We start from the raw sequence: 9088 nt of genomic DNA, 5'->3' as shown, positions 1-9088 counted from the left end.
CTCGCTGCCGCTGGATGGAGTCAGCCTGGTGCTGGTCCTGGCTGCCTCATTTATAGAATAGCAGGTCCTTTGTCTGGCGCGTGTCACCACTGGTCCTAGCAATCCAGGAGCTTGCTTTGCATCTCCCGGGAGATTTTCTCTGTCCTGCCTTTTCTCTCCTAGACACCACTCTCTGCCTCTTTCTGTAGGGACAGGGGGGACTGTACCCACTAGCCCAGACACAGCTCTGGCTGGGTCAGATGTACTTTGTGGAGAAAAGATGGAAAGTGCTTGTAGCAAGAATCAATTTTTGTCCTTAAAAATATTTGTTTATTTATTTAATCAGCTCTGAAGCTGTAAATGTTTCTGGACACCCTGTCAGCTCGGTGACAGCAGCCAGCAAGCTCACATATGACCGCAAGAAACAGAACACAGACTGATACTGCGAGGAGTACTGAGGAGTGAGCCTTGTGTGCAGGGGTGCCCCCCAGCACGGGGCCGGCAGAGGAGATGGTAGCACAGACCCCCTCTTTGTCAGGCTGACTCTCCAGAGAGAAGGTCAGAGGGCGTGGGGATGTCTGAGATGACCTCTGAACACAACGGTCATGTTGGTAACGCTGACTGATTCGTCCTGTGTCCCGGGACAACGGTTCTCTTAGTGGGAAAATAGTCACAGAATTTCCCCAGACCCAAGCCAACAGGGGCACAACCTTGGTACAAACGCACGGTGAGCTGTTAAAAGCGCTGCACATCTCTGCTAAGAGGGCTGCCCCAGCGATCGGAGCGTCCCAGCGGTGGAAGGTCGCGGTTGCTCTCAGTCCCGGCAGGGCAGCTCCTCCGCCGCGGAGCTCAACCGGAGCTTCAGCCCTTTCATGCGGTGAATTAATAGTGGCACTACAGCCTGAAAGCTGTGTCAACTGCTTCATTTAGCACAAGTGTTATGTTAACTAAAGGTCCTATTCCAGAGGGGCCTTTGGCTTCACACAGCCTAATTTCCATGTAATTTACATTGGAAAGTTGCAGAGTGCTCCTTCTCTGTGCTGCGTCCCCAGCCCGTCGCTTACCCACAGCCTGCCAGGCATCCCCTGGTCAGCACGCTGTCTGCAGCAGCGGGTTTGGCCAGCTCAGAAAAGGGCAAGACTGAAATTGCTCATCCCTGAATGCTTGAACAACCCTACTGCTCAGGGTTTTCGAACCCTGGCCAAACACAGAAAATACCCTGCCAGAAAAGTGGCTGCTCTTGCAGTGAGAAGGGCTGCATGGGCTGTTTTATGTTCATGTTTATGTCTAAGTGCAGAGAGCTGGATCTTGCTCTGGCTGCTGTCAGACATGGGTTTCACTCATGCCCTCTGCAGGGCCAGGTTCATCCTTCCAAGGATGACAACTCACCTTTCTCTTCCTGCAAGTTCCAAGGTCTAAGTAAGCCCCAGCTGCCTCCGCATGGCACCCCTGCAGCTAAGACCAGGACACTGGGACAGCTGGCAGGCAGGGAGAAGGGAACCAGGATAGTGAAAGCAGTAAAGGCTATATTCTATCTTGGGCTCTTTCTCACAAAGATTTCTGCAGGGATTCATCCTGAAATCTTCCTTGGAATCTGAAGCAAATCTTCACTGAAAGAAATCTACGTTTTTAGCAGCTACTCATAATCAGCTCATGAAAAGTCAAAGAGAAACAGAATACTATTGGTAACTTGCATTCTGCCTCTATGCTTGCTTATGCTGTGGCCAGTTTTTCTCCTCAGACATATACGTGAGAGCAGTCCTGGTGCTGATGCACAGAGAAGGCTGAGGAGCACTTGTGCAGCTGTGAGAGTTGGGGACATCAGGCTGCTGTATGTGCCCCATCCCTGGAGGCACTCAAGGCCGGGTTGATGGGGCCCTGAGCAGCCTGAGCTGGTGGGGGCAGCCCATCAGTCCTATGGCACGGCTGTGGGACTGAGGGGTTTAAGGTCCCTTCCAACCCAAACCATTCTGTGATTCTGTCCACTTTAAGGAAGTCAAGAGCTTCCTTATGTATGTGGGTGACTGCAAAGAACAAACATCCACACTACTATGTTTCTTGTGCGCCCTTTGGAAATTTGTCATGCTAACCTTTACATTTTAGCCCCTGAAAACATCCTAGGGGGGTAATTCCAGTTATTCTTCTTCCTAAAAGATCGAAAATCTGCTCCTGGCACTTGTGACTGCACAGTACACAAGCTGGAGCAAAGGGCTCTGCCCTGCTGTGACACAGCTTCTGAGGCTAACAGAATCAGTTCCTGTGCACAGCCATGATCACACAGAAAAAAAAGAAAGTCATCCTGCAGATGAGCAGGAAATCCCCGCCATAGTAGGGCAAAAATTTCAGGAGATGGGCCTGGGTTCAAATTGTTTAGAGGGTGACCTCTTTCAGTTTGATGAAAGCAGGACACAGTGACGGGTAGAGAAAGGACAGCAAGGAGCTGTAAACACACAGTAACATTACTGCTGTGAGTTCAGAGCCGCATTTTACAGATGGGAACAATAAGAAGCAATTGCACACATCTGGGTATCTGCCCTTCGAAATTAAAATTTAGATCAATAGATTTTGAGTACAGCAAGCTGGAGGAGTCTGTGTGGGGCTCAGAACAGCAGCTGCATGCAGACTGCTGAAATATTAAACTTACATAATCTGCAGCTTTCTGTAACCTTTTGAATCTCTTATTAGTGCTAACAAAACATTCCCATCAGGGGGCGATTTAAATTCTGGCCACACTTTTCAGCTTAATTCCAGAAGCTAAAAATCTTTTCCTTTTTAATGCTGAAACTCACTGATAGCCTCAAAGAAAATGTTTTAGCCACAGAAGAGAGGAGCTGCAGACCCCTCTAAATCACACACTGTCAGCAGGGAGAAGAGGCAAGCAGCTCATTTTCCTCTTGACACAGAAATATCCAGACATTAAAAGTTCTCTGGAATTCACCTAAATGTGAGAAGAGCAAGACACTCATCTCAGTGAATCTCCACTGGCACACAACATGGAGCTTGACCAGGTGGTGTGCAGACATATGAAGCTACCCCATAAGCATTACTCAAAGGAGTGATTCAAAGGAACGAGGAGCTGAGTGTCAAGAGAGCTCCTGACCATCTTTTAGGTCCAGAAGGGTCCCTGCCATAGAAGCGTTTGTGCCTCCTGCAGCAGCACTGTAACCAGTGGCAAAAACTAGGAACCAAGAGATTCAATTTCCAGTCATGTCCAGCAAAATCCTCAATGCATTTGATGTGCTGGGAATGCCCAGGCTTTTGTGCTGTCTAGCAAGTTCTCTTCCTTCATGTGCAAGTCTGTGAAACCATTTGGCTTGCTTTTTGATGGAGGAAGATTAGCTCTGAGTCTCCCCAGCATCTCTTCTGAGTGCAGGTTGCTGCACTAAGGGAGTGGGTGAGACTGGAACACTCAAAGGAGAGGTCCCATAGTTGGTGCTTGGCCCTGCTTCTCTGCAGGACCAGAAATGCATCTGTTTGTGAATGGAGACAGCAACAACCCCAGCCTCTCAGAACTACTTTATGATCTTGCAATCCATTTCCCATAGAAAACTTGGACATGCTCACTTTTCTCACCCATAAATACAGCTTTCCTTCTTTACTTTTAAAGATTCACCATCCTATTTTAGGTCAGTGATAAATGCATGTCCTTACTGCTGCCTTGATAATTGTATCATCTGTTTCAAATTTCAATTTCTTCTGGTTTTACATACATATCTATAGCTGAGGTCAACTGATGCAATTTCACTGGCTGCTGTGAAGCAGCAATGGTGTACAGCATGCAGAAATCACTCCTCACTCTTTCCACTCTGCTGATTTGTAGTACAAGACTGGGTAGCAAGCCCTCCTGACCATCTATGAGTACAGCAGAACTAGTGGAAATCCCCATTTGAGTGGAAAAGCTCATTTCCAGTGTGTTGCATCTGCCATGGAGAGCAGCTTCCATCCTTGTCACAAACAAAAGGGGCTGCTTTCAGCCAGGACTGTTATACAGCGAATGTAGGTCAGCTTAGCTTCCTGGGTGATTTCCAGTGGCCGCACAAAGAATAAATAAGCTCTTCTTTGCTAGTTGTAGCTGACCTCTATTGCCTTTCTCTGCTTTCCACTCCAATTTGTGAAAAAATAGCAGTCCTGCCGCGATAAAAAAGTGACAGGCTCAGAGACCAGGTGAGGACTGTGAGCTAGAGTTTGAGGGCTGGTGCTCATTATGACATTTGTAAGACACTGTTGTGATTGCTGGAGCTCTGGACAAGCATTTCAGGGAAACACCATCCCATGTGAATCCTAGGGCTGGAGGATGTCATTACCTTGCATGCACTCAGCCAAAATGCAGGTTCAGGTGATGCAGTGCTACATGTTCAGGCTTAATGGACAGATTGCCAATGGTCATTTTTTATTATCTGTCCCTTCATTTGGTTTGATCACCAAAAGCATCATCCCAGCTGTTAGTCCCGCAGCACAGGAGGGGGAGAACATGGACAATGCCTGCTCTGGCCCGTGGTTTGGTGGTGTCTCTTGTGCTTGCCCAAGCAGCAGCACCCGCCTGCTCGGAAACAAAGCCCTGTGCTGCTGCTCCACATCTCAGCACCCTCTGCCCACCCCTTTCAGCAGCGCTGCCTTTTTGTGGTTTAAATGTTCCTTTTTAGAGTGCCTTTTATTTCCAGCTTGGAGAGCAGGGATAGAGATGGGATAGGGATGCTGAAGTAGGAATTTACATAATCTGATTAGCAGGGGATTATCCAATGGCTGCTGAACAGCCTTAGTGTGCTTGAGCTAAAAACCTCAGTATTCATTGCTCTCACCACCCTGCAGGACGACTGCACCTGCAGCAGCAGCTAATTCTCTCCTGGGGTCTTCAAGGAAGGAGAAAAGCGAGGGCATCTTTTTATTATTGTCTGGGGGAGGACTGAGGAGCTGCAGCTTTCTGTGGTGCAGTCTCTAATTGATCTGTCTGCATTCGCCTTGAGGATGCTAAAATGCAACTGAGCCCATTGGCATTACTAGACACAGGCACTGTCTTTGAACATGGACAGCTTCTCCATGTCCCCCATGTGCCTGCATAGGGAAACCAATGGGGTCCATCAAGATCTGCACAGAAAGCAGTTGGGCAGAAGGGTCCTCTGCATGCCAGAACTGCATGTCAGCTTTCTACTGTACTCACCCAGACGCAAACCAGTCTCTATCCTGCTCAAGCAGCACCAGTCAGCCTATCAGGCTGTATTGCTCACATCTCTCCTCAAGGAAAAATGCCATACCATGACATGGGGAGAAGTACACTCAGATCTTCTGAAGACTCATGCCACGTTGTCTTATTGCCCATGAGCTGCCACATGGCCACATGACTTGGTTAGGTGGTGGTTGCAGAACCCAGCACCAGGCCAACCAAGGAGTAAGGCTGCAATGCAGCTCACCCACTAGCACAGCCCCAGACCTCTGTATGGAACAGTAGTCCAGACTCTGAAAGCAGGCTAAAAAGCCCTCAAGAGAGTGCAAGGTGGATGCGGTCACCCTTAGGATATTCCAGAAAATTCAGCATCTGTAGCATTGTGGACTGAACTGAGCTGAGCTCTCTCCGAAGGAGGGGGAGGTAGATGAATTCTAGGCCCTGGTGGGACAGAAGGATTTCAACCAAGCCAGTTCTGCACCTCAAACATCCAACCATGAGGAAGGAGTGAAATTCCAAGGTGAGAAACATATCAGCTTGGGAATGGAAAGGAACTGGGATACAGATCTCCAGGTTAGATAAAACAGTAGGCAGCACAAACTGGACCCTCACATACGTTTGCATCAAAGCCAGGGGAAGAATTGGACATTTTTCCTTTGCACAGAGGGACTTCTGTAAGCTCAGGAAGCAAGAAAAGCTTTTTGAAACTTGCAAGTAAACAAAAGCTCAGGTTTCCGGAGGAAATGAGGCGCAGCACCAGTAGAATTCCTCTGGTAAAATCACTCGACTAAGGGTGAGCCTCTGCTTCCAGAATTACGCTCCATCTGCACTGTTAGGCCTGGAGATGCTGGTATTTTCTTCACTCATGGCTGCTGTATTTGCTTGGGGTCTCTGAATTATGGCTGCCATTCACAGACACCACCTCCACAGATTTGCAGTGCAATGTATCTTTCTCACTCCAATCAACAGCAGTGTGAACATCTGATGCAATATAGTTGTCTGGTTAAATAAGGTTGCAGAGCATCAGGAAGCCATCCTGCTCATTTGTTTCTACAATTTATGCTCTCCTTCTGAAGTAAAAGAAAGTCACTTCTGATTTCTGGGGAAGAAGCACAAGAGCAAAATCTGGAAAAGGGCATCAGGGGGAAGCTGCAGGTGCTATCAGCACATGCAAAGTCATCTCCACGGGGCATTTTCTTGGAGGGACTGGATGCAGAGAGACTCAGGCTCACACCTGGAGCTGCCTGGAGGCAGGAGCTCCTTCTAGCTGCTGGCTGGCCTGCTTTGTGCAAAATTGGATTCTTGTGGGAGGCAGCACATCATAGAAGGTGTCCAATATACTGCCTAGCATCAGTATCACTGTGTTTCATAGTAGAGGTATCTCCCAGACACTTCTGTACTTTGGTGTAATTTGCATTCCTGGCCTTAGTAGCTATCATCATATAGGGGGATAAACAGCATCCTGGGTTACAAGAGTTCTCTTGCTTTGGGGAAGTTCGTCTCTGCTGCTAGACTAATCCTTCATACTGGCATCTGCCCAGGTGCCAGGAGTGACTGACAACAGGTCTGCTAGCATTTATCAGTGTAGCCTGCTGCCTGCTGTGGGAAGCCCACTTCATGCAGAGCCTTACTTCTCTGTACAACTGCAGCTTAGTAAGGCTCCAATGCAGCAAAAGCTGAACCAAGACCCATGCCTCTTGAGCAGAAAAACAGTCAGAAAGGAAAGAAGCAAAACTGATCTAGTGCCTGATCTAGTGGTTGGCAGCCCTGACCATGGCAGGAGGTTGGAAGTGGATGACCACTGTGGTCCCTTCCAACCCAACAGATTCTGTGAATCCATAAAAACAGAAGTGAGGGCACTTGCACATGAGGGTGGATAAAATTCAGGCCCTCCCTTTAGTACAGGCCTTCAGTGTATTTTGGAGGTTAAAGTCTTGGACCTAGTGCAACCATTGGGCATCTCATGTTATTCTAGGCAGGGAGAACATCACTGCTGATCAAAAATATGTGGAGATAACAGCAGCATCTCCTTGTTCCGTTAAGTGTTCCCAGCTGTGGACTTTTATATGTTTATTTCTTGGACTTCAACAGCCAGAACAGTAAAACTTCCCCTCAGGTGTTACTAGTTGCTCTATCAGGCTGGATTTTAGGAAACATTTCTTCTCAGAAATGTGGTGATACAGTGGCACAGGCTGCCCAGTGAGCTGGTGGAGTCACCATCACTGGAGGCGTTCAAGAACTATGTGGATGTGGCACTGAGGGCTGCGGTTGGTGGGCATAGTGGGGGTGGGCTGGTGGTTGGACTTGGTGATCCCAGAGGTCTTTTCCAGCCTTGATGATTCTATCATTCTTGTTGTTCTATTACTTTTGTACATGCAGAACTGTTTTAGCTGCCATTCAATCCCAGGTACACAAACCTGACTCTTAAGAGGAACAGGAAATCTATATGCACAATGAGCAAAATGAGGAAATATCGTAGCACTAAAAGCCAGACTATGCTTCTCTAAAGCCTACAGCAAGCCAGTGACGACCTCCTCCTGTTCAGCTCTGCCCCCCACACTCTGGCACCCCATGCAATGGATCAACTGCTCTGCAATATAGGGCAGCTCTGCTCCAAAGCCTCTGTGTTATTTATGAGTTTGGAAATCAGAGCCACTTGGTTCACTGCCAGTAAATGGCAATGATTGGAAGGAGGGAGGGGAGGGCTTGTGTTCGGCTCTTCATTCTCTATTCATTGTGAAAAGGGGATCACTCCAGCTAACTGGCCCATGGAGATAAGGATTTCAGACAATCTGCATTAGCCTGATAAGCCAGGTTTGCATTGCAGAAAGATTATTTGTTAAGAACCCCAGTAAAACAAAATACAGTCAGAAAGCTTATCAGCACAACTCATTTCCACTCACAGCCCTCTGACATCTCCCTCCCCTCATAAATAAAAACCCAGCCTGAGCCTCAGCTCTTCGGTACAGAGCAGGGACTGAGGACAAGGAGCAGGGGGGAGGGCTGGGGGAGGAAGAACAGGCTGAGCTCCACTGCAGGAGGGCAGCCATGTCTGGCCAATGTGGAGCTGTCAGCTGGGAGCCAGGGCATCAGGGCTGGCCCCAACAGCCTGTCCTCTATGCCAGCCAAGGGTCAGGTCAGGAAGGAGGAGTTCCTGCGTAGAATCATTAAGGTTAGAAAAGATCTCTAAGATCACCAAGTAGCACATACCCACCATGCCCACTGACCACATCCCTCAAGTGCCACATCCACACAGTTCTTGAACACCTCCAGGGATGGTGACTCCAACACCTCCCTGGGCAGCCTGTGCCACTGCATCACCACTGGAGATGAAGTTGTTTCTTTTGGAGAAGAAATTGTTCGTAATAATCAACGTGAGCTTCCCCTGGTGCCACTTGAGGCCACTACCTCCTATCCAAAGCCAGTATGTCTTCTCCTAAAATGGCTTCTGTCCTGTGCAGAAATGATCTTTCTCTCTGACCAAAATGGAAAGCATCCAGCTCCAAATTTCAACCAGCCCTGTGTCAGCCTTCAGGAGGAGTAAGGACTGGGTAACATTTAGAGGAACTCAGAAATGGCATTGGGGAAAATGTGGGAGATGGGGCCATGCTGTGGTGTGGGCCCTTCCTTGGTTTGCTCACAGGAGATACTGTGGACCATCGCCTGTAGGTTTGAACAGCTCTACTTGTACAACAGGGAAAAGCAGCCAAGATTTGGGCCAAGAGGCAGAAGATGGATTGGCTGACATCAGTAGCTTCTTGTAATTAAGTGGCTGTAATCATTTGCTCCTAACAACAAAACAACAGGTATCTTTTAATGAAGAAATGTTTAGTGCGTTGCAGTGGCATTGCTAATGAAGAGAAGTGGCTGCAGCAAGCATCCCCTGACTGCTGAAGGCATCAGTGGTATAAGGACCACCAAAGATCCTGCAGACAGCACACTGTGAGC

Source organism: Phasianus colchicus, chromosome Z, assembly GCF_987193195.1.
Source record: "Phasianus colchicus chromosome Z, bPhaCol1.hap1.1, whole genome shotgun sequence".
NCBI classification, from domain to species: Eukaryota; Metazoa; Chordata; class Aves; order Galliformes; family Phasianidae; genus Phasianus; species Phasianus colchicus.
This window is presented reverse-complemented; position numbering follows the sequence as displayed.